At 42.0% G+C, this 25,739-nt stretch overlaps 1 long non-coding RNA gene across 8 annotated transcripts in view; it reads right to left on the reverse strand.

The window, feature by feature from the left end:
- The window catches only part of LOC144458584 (uncharacterized), a 179,578-nt gene that overhangs the window by 57,176 nt on the left and 96,663 nt on the right, over positions 1–25,739 (reverse strand). For 2 of the 8 annotated variants that reach the window (XR_013487960.1, XR_013487957.1), the window contains exon 1: positions 6,050–6,110. The exons of the other annotated variants lie outside the window; for them this stretch is intronic. This is a non-coding gene — a long non-coding RNA (uncharacterized LOC144458584). Of the gene's footprint in view, positions 1–6,049; positions 6,111–25,739 lie in introns of those variants that run through there. 8 annotated transcript variants of the gene reach the window in all.

Below are 25,739 nucleotides of genomic sequence, written 5' to 3' on the forward strand. Positions count from 1 at the left end.
TTTTTGAGGTACTTGTACTTGAGTATTTAATTTTTACGCTTCAGCTTCTGGGCAACTACATTTCAGAGATAAGTATTGAGCTTTTTACTCCATCATTTATCTGACACCTTAAGTTCGTCATTACTTTTCAATTTAAGATTTCACATGCAAAATAAATGGAGTTTTTAAAACACAATGCAGTTATTTACCACTTGACTAACCAGTAGTTTTACATTTACATGGAATTCAAAACCTGTATACATATCTTACTATATCTTACTATATAATGACAAAAACTCTGTCTGTTGGTGTGTCTGTAGCAATATTACATCAATTGGCCAAAGGGGGCGCTATAGCAACCGATTGAAATTGCAAACTTTGAATGGGCATATCTCATGCCCCGTATGTTGTAGAGACATGAAACTTTGCACAGAGATGCCTCTCCTCATGAGGAATACATTTGCCTCAGAACCCATAACTTCCGGTTCTATAGATTTCCCGCCATTTTGAATTTTTTGAAAAACACTTCAAATCGATCTCTTCCTAGGAAGTTTGACCGATCTGCATGAAACTCTGTGAACATAATCTAGGGACCAATATCTAAAGTTCCCTCTTGGCAAAAGTTGGAAAACTTACTAAAACTGAGCTTCTATAAGGCAATGAATATTGCGGAGGGCGTGGCTCATCACGTAAAGGTGTATAACATCTCAAGGGTTTCTTCGATCACCACGCAACTTTGTAGGCATATGACCACACATAATCTGAGGGGACCCCTCCATTATTGACCCCATCAAACAAAATGGGGCGCTAGAGAGCTAATTTCTTATCTAGGCCTAACCGCCATATCGATTTTTACTAAACGTGGTAGATACGTAGAACAGGACGCCTCAAGAAATTTAACTCTAATTGGCAACTGGGTGGCGCTATAACAACAGAAAAATGCTTCAAAATGGCTAAAATGCGACCGATGGCTGTGGCTCCCCCTGTGGCCGAATGTTGTTGTTTTTTCTAATTTTTGTTATGACTAAGTCATGGTATGGTATGCTGTACATAATCACGGAAACTGTCAGTGTGTCATTCTGTCAGTCAGTCAGTCATTCTACCAGTGCGCCCCACTTTTAAGTCAATACAACATATAAACACTTTAACTATCTGCCTTTCAACGTGCTACCTCAACCACTAATGTACAGTTTTAGCCCACTAACTATCCCACTATGGACAATGGTACTACTGTACTTTCAATAAAGCAATCGTACTATCAAATTCACAAAAACTCTGTCTGAATACATTGCTCTTCTTAATGGGTTCAGTTGACTATTTAATCTGCAATTTCCTATGACCTGTATCCCAAACACAAACTATGTGAAACTGTACGTGGGCAACTGTGCACTCAATGGGTATGGACTAGTTCTCTTTTATTCTTGAAGTTTGCAACCACTGTCTCCTTTGGCCTAAGTCTTTGACTCCTCGACATCTTGGTCACTCTGTCATATCTGTACCAGCTGAGCTACCTCAGCAGCTGAGGATGAGCCCAGTTCGGTTTGTGGCAGCCGGCACATTTCTCACACTGAATTTGTCTCCTTCAGTTAATCACCAGTAATGGAAGGCAAGCGATGAAATTTATCCTCCACACAATACCAATGTCAGACTCTCACTGTCGTTTGAGCGTGTGTCACTACATCATCTATCATCATTGTTTTAATTTTGTCAGTCTTATTAATCTTTATTCCATGGCAGCAGGCTCGGGAGAAGAGATGATGTAGAAAGTCAAAATTAACCACCCAACCACACTTCCTCCACTCTCTGTCGAACCCCTGAGGGAGCAAAAGAAAAACAAACATATTGAAAGATATCTAAGAGGCCACGGGTGATTAACTCCCCTTACAACACCATGTCCTCTCTCTCATCGTAAAGTACCTTTTATTGTGATGGGGGTCACGTTGTCTTGTCACTGATGGCACATACAAATGTCTGTCCTCAGAGGAGGAACTAGTTAAAGGTTTTGGCAACTTTCAGAGCAGAGAGAGGTGGAGCAGCAGGAAAAAGAGCTGTTTACTTATACAAAACAAAGTTTGAAACCTTTGGGTCAGTCTGAAATTTAGCAGACTAGAGTTGTATACTGACAGATGTTGGATCAGATTACTCAACTATGTGTTCTCTAATGTTAGCAGTCAACAGATCCCAAATACCTGGCCACACGCAGAGCAGTTGTTAGGGTTAGTGACAGACGGCTGTGCTCAGAGAAGACACCAGCGTTCCAAGAGGTGGGGCCATCACGGCTGCACTGACCAATCACACTGAGGGGTGGAGATGTGCTTCTACCCAGCAACAGACCTAGAGGACTCAGGTGGGCTGACACAACAGCCTAAGGCCTGAAAGGAACTCAGTCTGGCCCTGTCTCACTACGTAGGTCATTGTACATGTTGAATGTTGTGACGTTAGGCCCGAGGAGAAAAAACACTCTCTCCCTGAACCTATGAAAAATGCTTTCAAGCTTCAGTTGGAGCGTATGAAAGTAGTCGCTGAATTTAGGCTTCAACAGTTTCAATCAAGCTGATATGTGTTTTGTGTTAGCTGTGTTGACACAGCAAAGAGGGAAAAGGAGGAGAAAATGAGGCAGCAAAAGTACATATTGCAGTACATGAGGGACGGTTATTGAAAATGTCAGGATGGAAAGAGAGAGGGGGGAGAGGGGTTGTGTTTGCACAAGCAGTTTTTCTGTCCAGGAGGCCCTACAGTGCATTTTTAGGAACTTGGCAGATAGACTGGCAGAGTGAGTGAAACATTAACACTCCTCAACCTTTGTTACTGCCAGAGGACCTACAGCTGGAATAAAGACAAAGAGCGATCTCTGTGTGTTTCTGACTGCAAATAAAATGCAGGCATGCGTGTGTCTCTGGCTTCCCATCTACTGCGCACACATGCATAGACGAAGATGTCAAAATGTAACCATCTTTCTATTTGCTTTCACCACCAGTTCGCCCTGTCTTCCTTCTTCCCTTATCAAAAGTCAAAGTAAGCCAAAGCACCCTTTGGTATAATCTTGTCACTGCTTCAGGGTTTCAATTATAACTCTGAACTTTTCCACTGCCTGCACTTTTTAAGAGATACTCTCACATTAAAGGGGGTTTTAATGCATGCAGAACACTTTGTCCTTGAAACTGAGGCTCGCATGTTGTGCACGCCAGCATATTAACTCCTGGACCATTTGTTTTTGGTGTTGACACCTCTCTTAATGCTGAAACTGTAAATCACTGAGCGAGGGTGACAGCAGTGACATTACCAATTCATGCAATAAGAGAGATTGCTGAGCACACACTAAGAATATACAGTCTACACATTATACATTTTGCAAATTGTTTTTTTTCTTTACCTTTCACACCATTGCATAATTCTAAGCAATGCAATCACACTTCATCAACACTGACTTTTTTTTAAGCAAGTATCATTAGTCTAAATACAATCTGCACATTTGCAGCAAGTCGGTAATCAGATTTGTTTTAATTCAGCCACAAAGTTAATGCTTTACACTTTGTTTTCTCAGCAGAAATGTCAGTACCCTCACACGGTAATTACTACATCTATCAATGATACTTAGGTACACTCTGCTGGAGCAGATACAAACAGGAATACAGGGATAGGACATAGCAGGATAAAAAGCTTAGAGGACTTCAGTGGGGAACAAAAACTTTGGAGGTCCATGTAGAATTACTTCCAAAGTTCGTCATGCTTACTGAGAATGGTCCCATCAAGATACTTAACGTGACTCAGCACACTACATTTTAATTTTGTATGGTTGACTTGCACTGAAATTTAGGCTCAAAATCTTAAATGGCATCTTTGTTACGGTTAAGGGAGGTTCCTTGGCATGGTCACACTGATAAACATATGGTTAGGGTAATGACTTTGACTGTGGTTTTGCTTGAATAAATGTTAACTGTTGGCTGGAAATGAGAAACAAACAGCTGTGTCCCACGTAAAAATCTGATATTTTGTTGACCCTGTGCAGCCACTGTCGCTAACCTCCTGTCTTAATTCATGTGGCCACTAGAGGGCTTTGTCACTTAAACGTAAACATATACAGGTTTGGAGCACTTGCTAAAAAAAATGACTGCTGCTGTCATTCCTCCTGGGAAGACCAGCCTGTTCTCATTCTTAAGTCATCAAATACTGCTGCTTTCTTGGTGATTTTGGCATCAGACACCTGGCGCCAAAAGCCTCCTTTCATGGCGGTGGCTGTGACGTTGCCGGTCAACTGGACAACACCTGCTGGTAGCGGCATTCAAGAATGTCAACAGCAGATGCAGAGGGATGCTTAGGCCATAATATGTAGACGTGAAAGGCCACTGACAAAGCGGCAACATGTGACAACTTGGGATGAGAACGTGTTGGTAAGATCTTGCAACCCACTGGCTACCTAGATATCCGGGCCAAGACTTTCTCTTCCATGCACTGGTCATTTTGGCTAATCTTTATAAACAGATGGGATGGGCATGAGCACTCAAGTGTCAGTGGATGTCAGTTTTCATTCAACATGCAGAGTAATCACCGCCCAACCTGCTACATATGAACATGACTTTTTTATTCTAATTTTCTACCTAAAATGGGTAAAATCCTCTATGTAGATCTGCGGGCAGCGTATTGCTTTACTATGCACACGAGACATAACTACTGCTACAGGAGTGTGAGCTCTGTGTCGGGAACAGTTGATAAGAGTCCACCCCTGCACATGCACGCACACACACACACACACACACACACACACACACACACACACACACACACACACACAATGACAGGGCTAACTGCTAGCATCACATGGCTAACCAACCTAACGGTTATTAAAGGATTTAACAGCAGAGTATAGAGTTTGTTGGGACCGTTCAATGGCTCTGTGTTGGATGTTAGTGGCTCCAACTGTGTCAACAGTGAATCTAAGTAACAGCAGCAACAGAAAGTTTGCTGGTTTTTCCTATGTTAACTTTAAATCCATGGTTTAGTAGGCTAATTAAAGCCTGGTTGTTCAATAAATGTATTTCAAATTGCTCTTGTTTTTTGTTGTTGGCCAATGCTGTACAATAAATGAATGCAAGTACTCAAATATAGAAATGTTTTAAAATGCCCATCCCTAATTTCCATATAAATGCAGATAAATTTGACAAAATAAGTAAAAAGATAAATCGTCGTCAGACAATATCTATTTGGTTCCAAGATAAGATTTCAGCCAATGTGTTCCACCTCTCAACACAGCCTGTTTACCTGCTACTCAAATGTGATTGGTCAGCACCACTCAGACTAGTAACAGAAACCAAAAAGAGATTAGTTTATAGTTGAAGTTCATAGAGATTACCTCGCTGGTAAAGCTAATCATTGTCCTGGTACTTGCTGTGTATTTGGAGCAGGTACGTGACCCTCCTCAGGCCGACAGTGGAGTTAGCAGTGATATGGGCAGGGTAATTGGACATTCCAAATTGAGGCGAAAATGTAGGGGAGGAATGCAGCCAGAGGAGTCACATTATCACCAACATTTTTAGACAGAGTGAAATGTGTTGCTGTAGCCTTTGATTATTCAGTCAAGTGTCAGGATACAAGTGTTAGAGTACAAGAACTCATCAACTGAAAATGCTGGAGAGCAGAGCAGCTGCAGGCTGTAGTCTGAGTGGTCAAAAAGAGCCACGGACAGGCAGACTGTGTATGAGAAATAACCAAAGATATCATACAGATTGCCGCCTCAGGGCTTCCAGTGGCAGCACTATACACAGCCCAACATTAATTGGACCATAACATTGCTTCAGAGTGCGGTGAGTGGTGAGTCTTGTAGAGCTCCATGCCTTAATTTATGGAAATAAGAACACTTGTGTCATCCAATTATTTATTTAGGAATAAAAACTAAGTTTGACTCCCTCGGATGCCGGCTAAATATAAATGCAGCTCTGGAGTTCTAATCACGTTGAGAGGATGGAAACTGAAGCTACATAGCTTCAGCAATAAAAACAAGTCCCACCCTGTCCAAGGTGTTGCACAAATTCAAAGACTCTATTGTGTGAGTGTGGAGGCCATCGGCTTTTACCTTCTTATACAAACACAGCGTACTCCTGAGCTTTAGCTCTGTCCTCCATGCACAGAATATTTTAGTAGACAGGATGTGTGGTGGAGGGTCACTTCCTAAAATGCCTTCCAGCACAGATACAGAAGTGTCCTTGATTTGTGCCTGCATCAGCTCACAGTTAAAAATGTACACTCAGAAGAAGACCACAGAGATATCTGGCATTAAGACGGAGGCTAATTTTGTGTTTACATGAGTTGCCTGTTCATTATCTGTCATTACGGAATATTAAAATATAGGGTAAGATATTTGATTCCCCAGGGGGTGCATATGGGTGGTGGCTAGCAGCCAGAGAAGCAAAGTCTGGGCATGTTTATTAGCATAGTATCCAGTGTATAGTCAGACCAGCACTTTCTAATGCCCTCTAGCAGGAATGTATACATTTCAGGTTAGAAATAACTGAATGCTGGGTCGTGGGGCTGGTGAATAAATTAAGATAATCTATGTGATGCTCGATCATAAATAAATTCAGTGATGACACCAAATGTTTTTAAAAATGTATTGTTTGTATGTTATATATCTATTTAATTTGAGACATTTAGAATTGATTTTAAGCTCCTCCTCCTCCTTGTATACATGGGCTGGGACCGAGTTACGTTGCTAACTCTGTTAACTATTTGCCTCCAAGAACACTGCGATCATCTGCCTGCAACATCCGGGAGAAGATCGGACGTGCAGCCTGTCAGTTATGCCCCAAAGCTATTGAACACGCTACCTATAGATATCAGGGAAGCTAGCTCGCTAAATATCTTTAAAAGAACCTATAAGTAACCTCATCTCTGGGTTTTAGGACTCATTCCTGGGGCACTCTATACAGTAGTAAAAAAAGTGAATAAACATGTTTACAGCCTGGTACAAAAATGATTTTGGTCTCTATAGCTAATGTCCCCATTTGTGACAGCTGTACAGGTGGTAAATTCTATATAACTCAGCTGTTCACATTTAATTAAGACTTAAAGTTATGCACTTTATCTACAATGTTGGTTACGTAACGTAACCATGGTGTAACCCCAGATTCACAGAGTATAGGCGTGGCCGTAGTTGTCACTATTTCAGTGTATTTTCAGGTCATGAAAGTTTAATTGTAATATTTTGGTCACCTCAAAAAGTCTTGTTCAGTGACTGGTTGTACTGAAAGACTCTCAAAGAAGTTTGTTTTAATGGTTTACGCCAGTTTTTTGCTAGTGAAAATTAGCATTAGCATTACCACAGTTAACCACAAGCTGTTAATGTATCGTGCCAACCAAGCTAGCAGCTAGCGTTAGGGTTAACTAATCTCCATTCTCTCATCCAAATATGGTCACACCTCCTCATTTCTGCCTGAAAATTCCAAGATGACAAAAGTCAAAATGCCAAATTCAAGGCCACAAACCAATGGGTGACATCACAGCAGCTATGTCCATTACTGTACGCAGTCTATGGACACAACACGAGCTAAGAATTAGTTAGGGTAAGCTCAACCCTCTAATCCAAATGTTGTCACTTATGGTGATGTCAAAATGTTAAATTCAAGACTTCAAAACTGCAATCCATAAGCCAATGGGTGACACTGCGGTGGCTACGTCCATTATCCATATACAGTCTATAGGTATACCGTTTATGCTGTTTGTTATCAATTAATTAGGACTATTGCATTTTTTGTTGCCATGTGTTTATTTTATGAAACATTGCAAGGTATAATAGCTGTGCTCAGGGTCGTGCGTAACAAGGCCACTTAGCTGTTCAAAAACCACTGTAAACCACAACCTTTCATGGCTTATTGCTTAATGTCAGTGTGATAAGAACACTTCTCTGTGACATTGAAAAATACAGCATGCACAGTCCTAGCTGATTTGAGTAGAAGTCTGTTTTGCAATGTGTTTGTCTCTGAGTAGAGACATGACCAGAATTCAGCTGAAAGAAAGAACCAGTGTCATTAAAGATTTTGAATGTCTGTGTTCATTACAGGGAAAGAAGAAAGGACTTTTGGCTACTTATGCAAGCACAGACTCATTTACTATTCAGTGTTTCTGCACTACATCTCTGTGGTTTATGTAACCAGACGCGCTGATTAAATCTTCCCTTGAATGTGCAACAAATGGCAGCTTGTTATGAGGGCATGGCAGTCAAATGTAATGGGTAAGTTTTTCAGAATAGCATCCGAACTAAAAAAAAACAGCAATTTTGCCACATTAGACAGGCTGTGCTAATGAAAAATGTATCACTCCCTCGGTTTACATCTTGGTTATAGGGTTTGTGGAAGATGTTGCAATGCTAAATTGTCAGATTTTTTTTCTGCCTCTTTCCTCTTTCACATCAACCAAAATGAGAAGTGCATTGCAGTGACTGCTTGAGAAACCCCAGCACGGCGGGTCAGAATTGAGACCACTCCTCAGGTGCCTTGTTGGCACTTTAACAAAGCAAGAAAATGGCCTCCAATTGCAGCATGCTGTCTGATGCCTCAAGTGCCCTGAGGTATTGATTATATGTTCAGAATTCCTGGAGGACAACAATGACTCAACGTTTTCCTCACATCCACTGGCCATGTTGGATCATCTCCTTTTCTGCTTGTGCGCCCGTGACCGTGCTGTCTCATCACACAACCTTTATACAGTACGTGAAGGAAATGGCTCTGAATAACTATTATGTCTTGATAGACTATGTTAAGATTTACAGCCTTGTCTATTGGAGGGCTGCCATTTCTCTTTCATGCACTCTCTGTAGGTTTTTTTAATTCGCCGTTGTGATGACGAAGGCCTTGTCACAGCACATCACATTGAGCTGCAGCGGGGGATCATCACTCAGAGCAAAAAGGCTGTTGACACTGCTGCTGTTCGCTCAGTGTGGGAACAAAGTAAATAAAAGATACATTTTCTACTGAAGGGATGATAGAAAAGAGTAATAGTGTCTGTAAACGCTGCTGTGGGAGTCACGTTGTATGTCTTGCGGCACATGCAAATACTCAGGCGGGCGCACACGTACACACAGAGTAATGAAACACACTTGGGAGCCAGCAGCAGCAACACACCACAGGATTTCTCATCCATTTTTAATAGGGTCGTTAGCGTGTCCTTGGAGACAAGGTGGACTGTGATGTAATAAGTGATCTGGCTGGGCCGAGGCGGTAAATGAAATAATCTCCGGGATGAATGACATTGTGAACCCATGATGCTTCACCACAGGGCAGGTTATTTGGACTCCCAAGTATCCACCTGCCCCATCTCCAAGGACGCGGTGGCGTTGGTATTGAACATCATCGAACATTACTTTGATCAGCTCACACTTCTGTCATTTGGCACATGGCACTGTGTGTGTGTGCGTATAAAGGGATGAATTGAGTTGGATCAAAGCAGCTGCTGGAAAGGTGTGTAGGTTGACATTTCACGGCTCTTTTAACAAAAGAACGCTGGGAGGATGTTGTCCTTCAGAGATAGCGCTGTAGAAGCTGCAGCTTTAAAGTCTTTAAAATTACCAGCACCTTGAAATGTATTCACATGTAGATGTGCCTTTTCATGAGAAACATGATGGCATTGAAAAAATGTCACAGAGAATGAGGATCAGGTTTTTTTTTCTTCCTGCATGAATTAATTAATTCTCCTGATGCTGTGCTGAAAGAGTTAAGAGTGTCTTTTTCAGACTGTTCCACATCTGTGACGTTCATCCCGACCATTCAACTGCTGAATATGTAAGCATGATGGAAAAATATTTGTTTGCTGTGACCCTTCAACATGAACCCTGTGGCTGTAACCGAGGTTACCGACAGTCTCTTCCTTTCACCAGAATAAAAAGCATATCCTTCATTAGACTGTGGTGTGTCTGAAACAGAAAACAATCCACAGCCTCGTCTGTACAAAGGTGGTTGTGTTACATAGTTCACAGCATGTATATAGAGCATGACTATCAAAAGCTGATGTTACTCAGAGGGGAACATTATTTGTGCAAATTAATTAGTAAATCTCATTATACCATCAAATTGAGACAGAAATGAGGTGTAGGACTTTTTACTCAAATCTGATATAACATTATTATGCTGGCGCTGTTTTGTGTACGTAACAGAAACCCGAAAGCGATTTTAGAGAGAAGCAGACAGAGGGGTCTATGGGCTATATGTGTTGAAGGATATATCCAGGATGTCAAACTCATTTAGCAGCAACAACAGAATAAAAAGATTGAGACAGTCAGAAGCTAAAGCCTAACGTACAGATCACAGTGTAAAAGTGAACCACCACATCACTGTTGATTCAGACAGAAAGCATTGAAATTAAAGGAAAACTTTGCCGATATTCAACCAACTGTGTGTCTTTGCAGTGTGTGCAGATAAACAGTGTTTGGTTCCCCCATGGCGCCAACTGGAAGACCTCCCCTGGACCTCTGCCGGTAGACAGGTGGGAGCTCTAGGAGAAGCCAGACACCTCTCTGCACAACCTGTGATGACACACAGCTGGTTGACTATTGGCAACGTGTCCCTGTTTCCCTTCACTGGTTCTCGTAGAGCAGAGTAGGTCTTTATAATAATCATTACCAAGCAAAAGCAGCATGTGTACACATTCAGTAGGCTATATCTTCAGTAGCTAGCTAGCTAGCTAACCCTACACTTTTCAGGGTTTGATTTTGGTTTTGGAACAGGAAAGAAACATATATCTCCCTCTAACCTAACCTCTCATAATTACACATGGTCCCGGCACAATAGTTAGCTCACGATCCACACAACCAGCCTGAAAATGAAGGAACTCTGCAACGATTGGAGGAGAGTCAGTGGATTGCAGCCGTGTAGTTGGTGGACCCTTGTCAGAGCTGGCTGATGCTACGCAATGATTGGCCACTGGGTGGGACTTAGCGAAGGTTCAATTATGCCTTCTTTATAGAATTTAAATAGATGAATTATATAAAAATTTATCCCACAAACAGTTGTCATGAACATGGAAATGAGCCATAGAGACTAGAAGCGTTTTTTTGCACCAGATGGTAAACATGATCATCTCTGCTGTAAAGTTGGGCATTTTAAAATGGGAGTCTATGGGGATCGATTCACTTTTGGAGCCAGCCTCAAGTGGCGATTCGAGGTACTGCAGTTTTTGGCACTTCCACATTAGCTTCATTTTTAAGCCCTGGAGGTTGCCTATTGATTTCCATCTACTAGTTTTATGACCATTTTCAATTTGTGCATAAAAGGCGTGTAAACGTAGGAAACTTAAAATAGCTGTAAAGGTGTATTGGTAAAAAGAAAATGCAACAAAATGCAATGGAAACAGTGGTGTCGTCTTCTTCTACAATAGTTTAATGACATCCAACTGGAGAATTAGCGATTAAGATTCATGCTACATCATAATGGAAGCTGGCAAATGTGTTGATGGTGGATTAGGGTGGGTCATCTTTTTTTTCTTTCACAATACGGCAACTGACCAAGATCACAGGCTTTTTTCACTTTTTTCTTTCAATACTTCCCCAAATAAGTCAGTTGATTTGTTTTTAAATTTTCACCTTATTTGTTAATTTGTCTGTTTGTTATCAGGATATTCTTAAAAACATGTTAAAAGATATCAATGGGAAGTTAAACCAATAGGTGATTAGCTTTAATTACCAAGTACATAAATAAACAGGTGAGAATATTACCAAAGTACAATGTTGTAGGAAAGTCTAACACTATCACAGGGACGAAACAACCCTTTGGCACTGTGTAAAGTTAATCTAGTATAGTGTCTGTGTTATATTGAGCCACACACTACGTCAAATTTTAACCCAGCGATTTTTTTGTGTGTACTGTGGCAGAGCCAGAAAATTCCACTCAGCAGGTAACCCTCCACAGGAAGGCTGAAATGAGTGCCTGAGAGTACTGGGTGTGCAAGGTTGGACTGTGGAGCAGAGGGATTGTATGGGAATGAACCTCCCTTAGCAGCTCTGTGCACCAGGTTTATGAGTCTGGGATGAAAAGAGCAGTGGATGAAGTGCAGGAGGGCCCACTCCATCCTGCACACATGAGGGTAACACTGGCTGCAGCATCCTGGATGAGCTTTGGGAGCCGAAGGCTCAGGAGGGAGCGAAGGAATAAAAGAAGTGGAACAAGGCGGTGGGCAGAATCACTGATGGAAACCAGCATGACTGAGTAAGGTTGAGTTCAAACTTGCAGGAGTGTGTCTGAAAAAGGGATTGTGTTTTATTCAAGGTAACATTTCAGAAAGCACATACTTCATGAATTTAAACTAAAAAATCTTTGTGGAAGATTCTTCTTTTCTCCTCATTAGAGCAGATCTTATAAAAATTGAATTATTTTAAATAATTTGATGGCGACTACACTCACTGGTGACTGGTTTGTTCCATTTATGTGTAAGCCACCACACGTGGAGATTACAGAGAAGAAGCCATCACCTGAACGATGTCAGCAATCCAGTATTAATAAATCTGTTGAGCAAAGACTCGCATCATAAAAACATTTGAACCTTTGGCCCAATGTGCATCAATTGACGTTATTATTCTATATAACGGCCAGGGTGTAATAAAAGATCGAAATTCAATCTGCTTGCTCTGATGTGATACTCATCAACAGTGAGGGGAGGCTGAGACTATTTCAGTAATAAATGTGTTACAGCACACAAGATATAAGAGATGGTTCCACATAAATGAGGGAAGCTTTTTTTTATTATTAAATCCTAAAAAAGCTGAGCTAGATTTACTACTCCAATTACATTTAAATAGCCAGATTTTAATTCATTTTCCAAGCTAATACTCTGAGTCTTTTGCACCCTGCAAGTGTGTCTGTTACTGTTACAGAAACTGACATTTCAGTCTCGAATTCATGAACATCCAATTCATAATAACACAGTCTGTATGGCAGTTCATCTGACACAGTATTATTAGCAAGGAAAATTCGAGTTTCTTATTTCAATGGTGCATGGGGTGCTTTCATGTACTGCATGTGGATGTCAAGATGTAAATCGAGCCCTGGTTTCATCAGTAATGTGAGACGGTGCTGTCAGATCACTAAATGCTGCCTTTATTGTTGTCCCTTTTCTAATTTCCAGCGCTCATATTTCACCTCGCGGCTGCTTGGCCGCACATATTTTTAGCTGCAAGCTCCATTTTGTATCGATCGTATCTGCTCCTGTGTTTTTGTGTGGGCAACTTGGAGGTAAGCCACATTCCTCTGGCCCTCCGTTGTCCTTGAGAGTGCCATGTCATCATGGGCTCCTTCATACTGAAGACTTAAATAGCTGTCTCTTTATAATAGGCCAACATGCACAGTATAGACTAATACTTTCTCATATTTTTCTCTGATACGTAAACATTTCATCTCATAGATCTGTTGCACCTGTTCTCTTTTGGGAGAGCAAACATGTTAGATAAAGTGCGATATACTGCAAATCTTTTTCAGTTGGATTTTATTTGTACAAAGGCTCTGTCCAGAGACCCACAGATCCTTTTGATTTTGAGTGAGAGAAGGTTCTATAGGCTGGTGCTGATTTGGAGAAAATGTTAAAATTATTTAAAGTTTGGGTGAAGCAACAGCTGTGCTGTTAACTTTAGTTGATTCAAAACACACCCCAAACACACATTAAACATGGCTTAATAGCAACAATTTCAAACACAAGTACACAAATCAGCTTCACTATAACTTGCAGCATTCACAGACAAACACTTGTCTTTATCTGGACACATTTTCCCCACAAATACAACATGCTTATGTTTTTAGCACAAGCCTATGACATTTTACAGTGTATAAATTAGCCTAGCAGCTAGCAGACTTTTCCTCTATCATGAACCCAGGGACAACAGCAACATTTAACAAAGGTAATGTTACGAAATTTGGCTCCATAACAACTCACAAGGTTCACTGACAAAACAACTGTCTTATTCTAAACATGTTTTCCTAACAAATATAACATGCTAACATTATTAACACAAGCCTATGGCATTTCACATTGTATAAATTAGCCTAGTGACGAGCAGAGATTTCCTCTGCTCATATGAAGCCAGGATTGATGGAGAGGAGCAGCTGCTGCAGAGACAAGTTAGACCCAGTTTAGACCCAGTAGAGGTTATGGTTAAGTTTAACTTTCAGTACACCTGACGTTCTGCTGCTCCATCTGTTCCAAGAGTGCCCTCAGACAGTCAGACAGTGGGGTGCTATAAATAACTGTGCAGTGTATATATTTCCACAGGGCTCCTAATGAACGGTCCAGCTCAAAAATAGAAAATCTACTTGATCATGGTGGGCTGCCACAAATACATGAATGAGTGGGAAAGCCAGACAGAAAATAAGAAGTCTCTGCAGAAAAATACATCGCCACACACTCAGAGTGGATCATACATGATGATTAAGAGGGATTACTTTTGTATGAATCTACACATTATTTTTGGGGGAATCCTGCACAGTATATCTTTAATATACAAACACTAATAATACTTATCAGTGTATTGTTCGATGTTGGCTGTCATCACTCTGTTTTGCCAAGCAGAGAATCCAGTCACAGTCAAGGCTGAGTGTAGACCTCTGTTGCAGTCAAAGCTTTATGTTGACGCTTTCTTTATGCACTCTGGCTCCTTATTTACATTCAAAGTATTAAATTCCCAGTGTGAGTCAGTTTATTTTCATTGTGAAGACAATAGCTGGCAGGCCACTTGGTACCCCTTCACGGCCACATATGGCCCACGGGCCTTAAGTTAAGTATCAGCAGCCTTTTCATATGTTTTCAATTTAAGTATTTTCTATCATGTATAATGTGTTCGGAAAGAAAATTGGAGTTGGCCAAAATCTGAATTGGCAGGTCAGACTTACAACAAAATTGGAAATTGGAATGTCTACTTGTATATTCCATTTCCTGAGCTGGACATCATGTCAGAGCTCATATAAACAGGGATATTTGTAACGACTTGAGATGTTGAGATGCACAGTGGAAGATACAGGATGTATGTTTTGCTTAATTATATGAGATTAAGACCTGTGCATGCACACTTTGAGTAAATTCTGCAGTAAAGTATAGTTACAGACTCATTGTTTCATACACACATGATGATGATAGGATCCTGCAGTTTGTTTACAGGATGCAGATATGCAAGAATAGAAACAGAATAATGTTTGCTACTGATTCCCAATGGGCGCAGCAATATCTGGCATCATCAGCGTCACAGATACTAAGACAATTTTCCTCCTCCCATGTCTGCTTTTTCCTTTCTGCTCTTCTCCCCGCTCCTATCATCGTCCCATTTGCATCCAAAGCTCCAAAGGAAGGTAGCAGAGCTCTTCTTTTGCCAACCATAGCACCAACTCATAAATTGCTAAACAAAAAAGATCTCCCTTTTGTTTTTACACATCTCCACTTTTCTTCTGTCTTCGAGCTGTCTTTTCAGTTTTCATTGCCAGTAATAACCTGACCTGAAACAGCCCTCATCGCTCAGATAATGATTATTCCACTTGCTCCCCCTCTCGGGTTCCTCCTCCCATCCCTGGTGGCTGCTGCTTGTGCTCTGCACAGTTTGTATGCTCCCTGTTTATTCACAAGGACCAATCCACCAGTGACCTCTCCTCTGATGGCTTGCTTACTTGTTTCTTTTTAATCACCCTGTCATCCATCCATCCATCCATCCATCCGAGTTTATGCACAAAGGAACAAGTTTAAATGCTGCTTCCACAAAGCCTCACTTCTAGGGCACTAGCTCTGAACAAGGGGACCATTGAGCAGTGTAGTGTGTGAGTGTGTGTGTGTGTGTGTGTCTGGCATTTGACAGGGGGCTGATCAAAGGCTGTGAGACTCTGTCTGCAGAATGGGGGCTAATGGGAGATGTGCATGCCTGAACTCAACTGAGCATGTGTAGTTGTCAGGATTGTTTTGGGCACTGATCGAAACACTTTTCATCACTAATAATGTATTTGTTTACAAGAGATATTCCATTCATGGACGCAGCTGTGGCACTCCGATGTTGTCTAACCCAGAAACATCATACAGCGACAAACAGAATTAAAGCAATTAAGGGCAAGTTGGCTGAGCGGTTTTCTGAACTTGTGGACTATAGACCGTTTTACTGTTAGTAAACAGAAAACAGTATGACGTTTTTGGTGGACGGGGCGTAGCTGGAGGCAAAACAATTCTCCACAGACATTAGTTTGTGTTAATTAGCAAGTTTTGTTGGCTTGTTTTTAACAATGGAGGAAGATGACGCGAGTGGCGCATCCAGAAATACTCGTTCCGAGTGGCAGAGCACTCTCTAGGCACTCTGTCTGGGGAGACGAAGCAGCAGAGCGTCGGGCAGAGTGAATGTGTGATCAACTTAACCGTTCGTTAATTCATGTAGAAATATAATTCTCTGTTTCTTCAACCAACAGGTCTCTCATTTTAGCGTAGAGCCTCAAACTGAATTTACGAATGCACCATGTCATGTCACTCACTCTCCGGGACCACGAGTGTTACAGTGTTAAAGTAACACTGACCAGCAGGACCAGACTGGTCGACTTGTATGCTCTCACTCAGTGGATGGATGATGTCACAGAAAGCTTTGCGGTTGATTACTATGCCAAGTTTACAAAGGAGGGCAACATCAAATTGTTTGTTAAAACCAGTATGAATGTTACTTGTATAAAAATCTGGCTTTGAACAACAAATCAATCATGAATCATTAGTTAAAAGTTAAAACATTTATATGTGCAATCTAAACAGCTAACTAACGTTAGCTTAAGTCTGCAGTCAACAATATACATCCGAAGAACTTCTATAAAAATGAACTGCTTGGCGACCAGACCAGGCCTCTAATTGAGACAGGCCCTTACGTGTGTCAACATGTGTAGCCACACCGGCCTAGTAAAAGGGACTGGGTGTTTAACTGGGGCCAGGCTTTTAATTGAAGTTTTATTGTGGGTGAACGTGATAACCCTTAATACACATAACATTATTCTCCAACAGTCAGTGCTTTTTCCCCTAATTAGATATGAAGTGTGCACTACTCATGTGACCATTTTTGAAGATCTCATCCGTCCAGTCCTTTCGTCTTAATGCATTTTATCATAGTTTTCTTTGTTTTGATGGGCAATGGCGGCTGGTGTGTGTTCAATTTGAAGTTTTGAGCCATGACTCCTTCTATTCTGGCTCCCAATAACACAGCAAGACGACATTTTAAGACTCCTATGTAGCCTAGAGCCCTGTGGTAGCATGTCATGTTTTGCCTCCAGCTAATAAAATGATGTCACCGTGATGTCGGCCCTAAAAGGGTCTATATGTATATTTTTTATACATGCATCCAAATGTGACTTAGGTTTTCATAACTGGATTTTTGAAACTATTCACATGACCCTTGGCTGACCGCCACCTCAATTTTCTGCCTCTGAGTGTGTTCAGATTCCCTCCCTCTCACTCTGTTTATATCATGCTGTATTTCTCCTGTGTGTCCCTTTTCTCTGCTCACTCTTTCTGTGCTCCTCTCACCATCTGCCTCTTCACTGCAACTGTCTCCCCCATTTGTTCTCCTGGGAGTCTGTTACTCTGTCTCCTGTCTGCCATCATTTCTATATGTAATGGCTTCTGTCGTTTTTATGTCTCTGCTCTCCCTGTAAGCATTTTAACATACATAAACATTACATATTGCATGTGTAAATACATCAGGGATAACTGCGGCACAGTGCTAACTAGGTCAGTGTATGGCCCCTGTTACATAACACGTGAGCAGGATTTGACCGTGGTCATTTAGACCTGACCTCTGAATGACCGCACTGTGGTCGTCATGTCCTGGACTTTGGTTAGAAAATCAAAACAAAAACGACATTAACATGGATGGATGGTCGTGCTTGTTACTGTGGTTGCCAGTTTTCTGATATTGTTTGTTTTATCATTGAGGTTCATCACTCCACATATCAGTTATTTCATCCATCTGAATCAGAAGACCCAAGCACACACTGCCAACACTGATACAACTTAAATGAATATATATATAACATATGTTCGCTCAGTCTAACACCTTATGCTGCTCAAGCCGACACAGCATGTAATTCATATGTTCCCCTTCTCCCACATGATGGAACCCACACAACTGGGCCAAAGCCTGGGGTGGGGGAGAGTGGGCGTTTCCTCTGATAGCGCTCTCTAAAAATAAACCTGTGCCCTTACATAATAACCGAGTCTGTGTGAGAGCGAGAGTGATCAATGCCAGCAGGTCCTCACTACTATCTGCAACAGTGGGACGTGACACGCGCGAGCAGCTTCAAAGCCGTGGCTGACGCTTTAGATTAACAACACCAAGGGGGATTTTTTTAAAGGCTCACACTGGTGGTTATATCAATCCTTTCTTTAAATGCTACATTTAGGTTTATTTATTATTTAATAAATGAATACTTTTAATACTTTTTTGTGCTTCACACAATAGCCACAAGAGTAACTGGTGAAAAGGCCCCAGCCGGAATTTGTATGTGGGCCCCATGTAGGTAGTAAATGAGCTGAAACATGGGCCCTATATGGGATTGTCCATGGGTTCCATCATGGTGCCATACCAATTGCCCATATGGGTGGTTCTATTCAAGTTGGCCCAAGATAAGATGCCCATTTTGGGCCCATACCCACTTGGTGCCCAAGTAGCTGTAGGATAACTCACATGGAGCCCACTTGAGTAAACCCACCCATGTGGGCAACTGGCATGAGGCCATTATGGAACACATGGGCAATCCCATATATGGCCCATTTTGAAGCTCATTTCCTCACCACATGGGGCCCACATACAATTGTTTACCAAGTAATATGTACATTTACTCAAACACAATACTAACGTGCAATTTTGAGGCACGACTTTATACTTCAACCTCACTAATTCTGAGGGGGAAATGTTGTATGTTTTTACTTCACTTCATTGATTTGGCATGATCGATAGCGTCAGGCTACGTTCCAGCCCTTCCCCACATATCTGGGTATGAAGCTTGACAGAACACTGTCATTTAAACAAAACATCCAGTCACTGAGGCCTTGGTGTTTTCAGCCACCGAGTACTGTGCTCCAGCCTGGTGCCGTAGCTCCATACTGTACCAAGAGACTGGACACCGCGCTCAACACCGCCCTACCAACTGCCTGTCCTTGCTGGTATCACTCCAGCAGAAGTCAGACGAGAATCAGCTACTTGAAAGGCACAGACAAGGGAATCCCACCTCCTCCACAGTATCATTACGGAGACACCACAGTCCTTGCATCTCAAGTCCTGGCACCCCTTTGCCACACACGCCCAAGGACTGTTCTGTACAACACCATCTGATACCTCAAAGGCTGCCTGGGTCAAGGCAAGATGGAGGGCCCAGTGGAAGTCATCAGAATCATCAAGACTCCACCAACACATTGAAGACCCCGAGGATGTTCCTGGCCAGCACGTGCCCCGAAAGTAACGGACAACCCTCAACCGCCTGACGAAAGACATACGACGCTTCGGGGCAGCAATGCAAAAATGGGGTCTCGCGGATAGTGCCCACTGTGAATGCGGGGATCCACTACAAACTGTTGAACACATAATAACCAGCTGCCCCAAACACCAGCCACCAAATAGCGATAGTGGTCTAGTTGTCCTGGACAATGAAACACTGGACTGGCTTGCTTCAGCGCAGCTGAAGGTCTAAGGACATACAGCAGAAGAAGATTGATTTGGCAGCTTTAGTAACTGAGTTTCCTTGTCGTTTAGATTATGACACAAAGTTGCAGACTAAATATAAAGTGTGCAGAAAAAATATCAGGAAGCATTTGTTTCAAAGAATGATGTGGTTACACAATATCCTGGCCCATGGCTGTCTTTACAGTGGCCTCCTCCACTGCTCTGCCGTACAACACTGATTATGATAAACTGTAATAGGTACTGGAATATTATTGTTTTTGGTATTAAACCTTGTGTTTATCCTCTTGAGTATTTTAATTCAAGAAAGACACAATAAGGCCCCAATTTCAAGCTTCCAGACTTTATGCTAAGCGAACTGGCTGCTGGCTATAGATTCATATTTAATGTACAGACATGAGAATGCTGTTTATCTTCTCATCCAAATCTCTCTGTCCTGTCTGTCTTTCCTCCAGTTTGTCCTGTTCAGTCCCTCTCAGACTGCACTGTCACCGTCTCCAGACAGAGCAAGAGGTGATGGGTAATGGTGATGTGGATCAGGATCAAGTTTCTGATGCTCAACATGAGAAAACAGTTTTAAAGTTTATATCTGTGTATATGCCCCCTCTCCCTTCTCTCTCCATCATCGCATCTGTGCAGTGTTCACCACTGCTGAGGCCCTCATCAATCACCACTACCTTTCTATCTCATCCATCTCAGGGGCCTATGTCCCCTACCTCATCTCTCCCTCATAAATCAGCAGACAAATGCATACTAAACAGCAGCTGTCTCTTTTTTTGGTCCGCCTCAACCCACCTCTCCCTCCTCTAATCACTAGCTTTTTTTTTTTTTTTGAAAAGGACCATTATATGAATCTCAAATGAGGAGGCGTCAGAATGCCGAGGGACCACCTGTGCGAGCTGTGTGTGCATGATGTGAGAACAGAGAGGATGAGAGTGAAAAATAGCAAACTTTTCCCACTTTTCAACCCTATAGAAACGACCCGAGCTCTTTTTTTTCTTCCTGCCCCGAAACTTACGTCACTCTGACTCTGTCCTGGGAATTATTGGCAACATTAGAGTCGCACAATGTAGCCTGTATGTTTGCAGGAGGACGCATTAGAGAGACAGACAGATGGAATGTCACTCTCACTCAGAGGAGATTTAAAGGATCAAAGAGGTTGAAAGGGAAGGAAGGAGGGGGGGGGGCATGAGAATAGTTACCATGGTGATCATGACATCACCGGAGGCTTGCACGCTCTGCCTCAATGGGATTTTTGTTTGTGTGGAGGTGAAGGCAAACAACAGTCTCGAGACGACAGGAGGAGGCACTTAGAGAAATTTAAGTGACAGAAATGTGGCTCTCAGAGCTGTTGGATACTGTGGACAATCAGGAAAATAACCCCCCCCACCCCCCACTCCTGCTGCTGTCTCTCCCCTTCCCTCTGCATCTCTCTGTCGTGGGCGGCTGCTGGAACAGATCCGTGTTACGTCAACACGCTAATAACACAGCGTGGTTGTGTGGAGGTGAATAGCATGTTCCAGTCAGCTCAGTCATTTTTAATTGAGTTAGTACTTTGAGGGACAGACAGAGGATGAGACAAAGAGACGGTGCAGGGCAAGTGGCAATATTGTGAATGAATAAATGAATGAATGATTTTTTTTTATTATTGTGTTTTGCATACAAGTAAGCGCAGCCCACACGGGCCACAAGACACTATAAATACAGGCAGGTCAGAAGCAGAATGCTCTGTATATACTTCCTAACAGTATACACATACTTCACAATAAAATCTTCAGACCTGCACTGTCAAGATCTGAATTCATAAATCACAAGGGCTGGGCAATTATATCATTATGATGTAGACAGGGAGATATGAGACAAGGTATCATATGAGATTTTGGAATTGTAATATTGTAAGTGTATTACTGTTGTCTAAAGTGAATTTTTCCCGAACTTTCCAGACCATTCTAGCTGTTCTATGATTTGTCTTTACCCACTTAGAAATTATATCCACGTTACTGATCATTATTGATTAAAAATCTCATTGTGTAAATATTTTGTAAAAGCACCAACAGCCAACTCTAAAACATTAGGCCTCATTTACACCGCAAGCGATGCGTTCACGAAGCGGCCCGCAAGCATAGCGGCAGCACACATGTATTCACACCAAAACCAAACAGACACGTCGCGCAGCGGCCGCTGCTGTCTCGTCAAAATAAAAACCACACCTGAACAGTTGGTGGCTGTAGTGCACTGTGTTTGCAAATCTCCAGTAAACCCCAAAGAAGAAGAAGTGAGTTTGGATCCAAAGCCCAGGTTGGACAGGTTTGCGCGCCAGTGATTATTCAAACACTTGGATAATTAATATTAAGCACTACAAATGGGTAAGTAGTTTTGTCTGCTTTGTATTACTAGCCTTAACACAAAAACACAAATCTGCGTGTGTTGTGACCTCTCTCAGCCGCCGCAGATGTCGAGTTTTTGTTGAATACAGCGACCAATTGCTAGCGAAAAAAACGGCGTCTCTTCTATTTTCGAGCTTGCTCGCGAAAGCAGCGTGACTCGAGCAGCGCGCAGATGCGGTGTGAATGCTCTAACCTGTTAACATGCTCGCTGAAATGAAAACACGAGTCAACATCGACTGTTACAGCTGTTACGCAAACACATCGCTTGTGGTGTAAATGAGGCCTTAGAGTTATGTTGTGTTTACAGCACAGCAATAAGGAACGATAATAGTTCAGTCAGGAACACTTAAGTTAAAGAAGACTTCATTTCCATTTGCAGTATTATATTCAGCGGTATGGCTCAGTTCTAGGCCAGAGGAAAGGCAGAGGCCCCAGAACAGAGCCATACAGCCAAATATACTACTGCAAATAGAAATAACGTTTTCTTTGACTAGAGTGTTCGTGGCTGAACTTTATTTCTGAAATGCATTATTTGTGTTTTATCCTGATTTATTGGCCGATCTCCACCATATTCAACATTTTCTGTAGCTCAGACTCAGCCAGTAAAATTATATGATTTGCATACAATTCACAACAGCTTCTCCTCTTAATGATGTAAATGTAAAATTGTCATTAGCAGGATTCAGTCTGCTGTTGAAGACACCGCATTTACAGTCTCTGAGAAATTCAAGGCACTACTCCCCATGGCTGTTCGTGCTCAGATCTATAGCCACTAGAGATGAGATGTTATCAATATCCCCTATACAATCCTCTTAATCTGAGATGCGACTATCGAATTCTCCACATAAATATATGGTGTCAGCATACGTGGCGTGCCTCTTAGATAAAATCCTATTTTGTTTTGAGATTCTACTGAAGCAATTTTCAGTGAATCTTTAACTTTATTCCTGTTTTTGCTTGTTTGTGTTTTGCAGATTACACAAGTGATTCATCCATCTTCACTCTTAGAGGTTTCACATTTGTTGTTAACTGTCTGCAGTTTTTTGAGCCAGAAAAATGACCGGCGGAGTTTTAGGCCGGAGCAGCAGAGGCAACAGAAACATGCATATACCTCCACACATCACACATGTAAGCATTAACACAGACACACATGTAGACAGACACACGCAGACAAAGCACAACAAAGGGGGAAAAAAACAAATGCACAATAGGAGACATTCACACACAATAACTATGATGATGTACCTCCTTGATTCTATTCATTTTGCTCCCTCTCCCACGGACTGTAATTACAGCCATTTTCTCTTCACTGCTGGATGCCTACCTGGTAGAGGTAGTTTAGAGTTGCTTTAACGTGTCTGACTTGAGCCGGGATGTTGATGTGAATTGACAATTGTGTGTGACAGGCCCTTCAGGGGGCTCTTCAGGTGCTATTTTGGAGAAGTTTGCACAGAATTGTTTATTTGGACGTCCAAGTGTGGCAGTAATGAAGTGACCTGAAGCTAAATAGTAGAAAAATAATGTGATACAATACACAAGAAACCATTTGCACACCATAAACCCTCTACAACTGCCTCCTTATGCCTGAATAATTAAAGGTGTGAGCTTCTGCTGTGAAATTGGGATGTTCTCCCAGTGTTTGGGTGTGTTTCCCACAAGTGGTGCTGCATTAAACTCAGATGTTTCAAATAAGGGTCGGTGGATAGGAGACACCACGGGAAGAATAAGTTCAAACAAGGTGTTGTCTAACCTAGTTGGAACTTTAAAGTGTTACTACCACACTCAAAGGCAGAATAAAAAGGTGGCTGTAGGCTATTAGACTCGGCTGTGCATGAAAAGTGCCAGAAAGAGTTGTGCAATGAACAAAAAAAGCGAGCTGGAGAAAGACATTTAAACCGAAGCTATTCAACCATCCGAAAAGCACTTCTGATAAAGCAGGAGATTTATTCAACCCATAGATGGTGAGTGTGAGTCTTCAGCCCTTTTCACACAAAGACTGATATAAGCTATAAGGCCAGTATGAAGTCCCTTTCTATGCCGTCTCTGCATTTTTACAAAGAATCAAACAGTGGCAGCATCATGCAGCAACAGCGTCAACCTCTAGTGTGGCATATAATATATAGGGCTGTAAACTTCGACTGGTTGGTCGATTAGTTGGTGGTTATGCTCTTGTCTGACCAAATTCTCACTCATCAGACAGTTGCTAATGTTACTTTAATAAGGTCATGTGTCCGCCACAGCCTTTCTTTTCCCAGCTGGAAATAGAAGTTGTTCCTGTTCAGCACCTCTGTGACGATTGGTCTTTAAGGTATTTGTCCCACCCCTTCTCTAGTGTAATTGGATGGCTGGTGACAGTGAGGAGCACAGCCTTTTACCTTTAACTCACAAGGTTCACTGACAAAACAACTTTCTTATTCCAAACAAATATGACATGTTAATGTTACTAGCACAAGCATATGGCATTTTACATAGTATAAATTAGCATAGCAATGAGCGGAGATTTCCTCTACTCGTATGAAGCCAGGATAAATCACACACAAGACTTAAAATGCTGTTTTATGGAGGCTTTACTGTCTCTACAATTTATTGTTTCTTCTCTGTGAAATTAAAGTAAATAAAAGCTTCGTTTCCACTGAGGGAAATGGTCTCAGCTTACAAAAATAGACAGGAGATCTGCGTCACTGCGATTTGTAGTTACTTTTCTGGGGAGGTGCACATCAGGCTACGGCTTAGGTAAGGCACGGATTTGACGCAGAAGTATAAATCCTGAGTTAGCTGCTAACTGCTGCCAGATGCTTTTTAAATCTCTGAGGGCTAGGTTTCATGCATAACATGTCGTCAAAATGTCACACCCGTCCCGTCCATGCTACATCCATCCTGCTGGCTGTCCCTTTTATACAGACGTCTTTTTAGCACTTTTATTACCTTCGCTGCCGGTTTAAAGGTAAGACAACTCTGTCCCCCAGTCATATCTTTTCTGTGGACAGATCATCTGTCCAGGGTGTCTCCCTCTCCTCTGCCTGGTGTATGCTGGGATATAAAAATAATATTAACTTTATTTATATAGCACCTGTAAAAAGTTTACAGGACTTTGACAAACAAAGCAAAGCAGAAGCAGGATACCCTGGAGGCAAAATGACAATACAACAAGACAGACATGAAGGTACAATTAAACAAGAGATAAGATATGCTGGTGTACTCAACCCTCCTAAAAGAAGTATAGTACAGACACTTATCTACGACCAGTTTGACAACAGTGTCTTCAAATCAACTCCATGTGACTTTCCTGAAATTCGTCAGAAACCAAGACCTTGGTCACATGCTCACAGAGTCTCTCCCAGCTTCTCCACAGCAGTCGCCATGCTGTCCAGAGATATCATCTTTGGCACCATTATGTCAAAATAAGATTTGTGTGTGTGCGTGTGTGTCTGGTAGGGCAAAGGTCAGAGGAAGAGACAAGACGCGGCTGTCCCATTGACATGGTTGACACTCTGGGGGGGTGGCTGTAAGACCATATGCGTTTCACTCGGGATCAAAGGGCACTTGTAACTGATTCAGTGAGTCATGAACCACCTCTGGTCTCTGAAGTGAATTTCAGATGACTGATGCAAACTTGTGAGTGTGAAGTGCAGCAGCTGGCCGCTTCCTCTAAGTAGCTGGTTGGAAGATTGAGGAGGGGCAGAGTGCTGTGGCAGGGTGTTGTTTGGTGAGAACTCTGTATTTTA

The sequence above is a fragment of the Epinephelus lanceolatus genome, chromosome 18 (genome assembly GCF_041903045.1).
Source record: "Epinephelus lanceolatus isolate andai-2023 chromosome 18, ASM4190304v1, whole genome shotgun sequence".
NCBI classification, from domain to species: Eukaryota; Metazoa; Chordata; class Actinopteri; order Perciformes; family Serranidae; genus Epinephelus; species Epinephelus lanceolatus.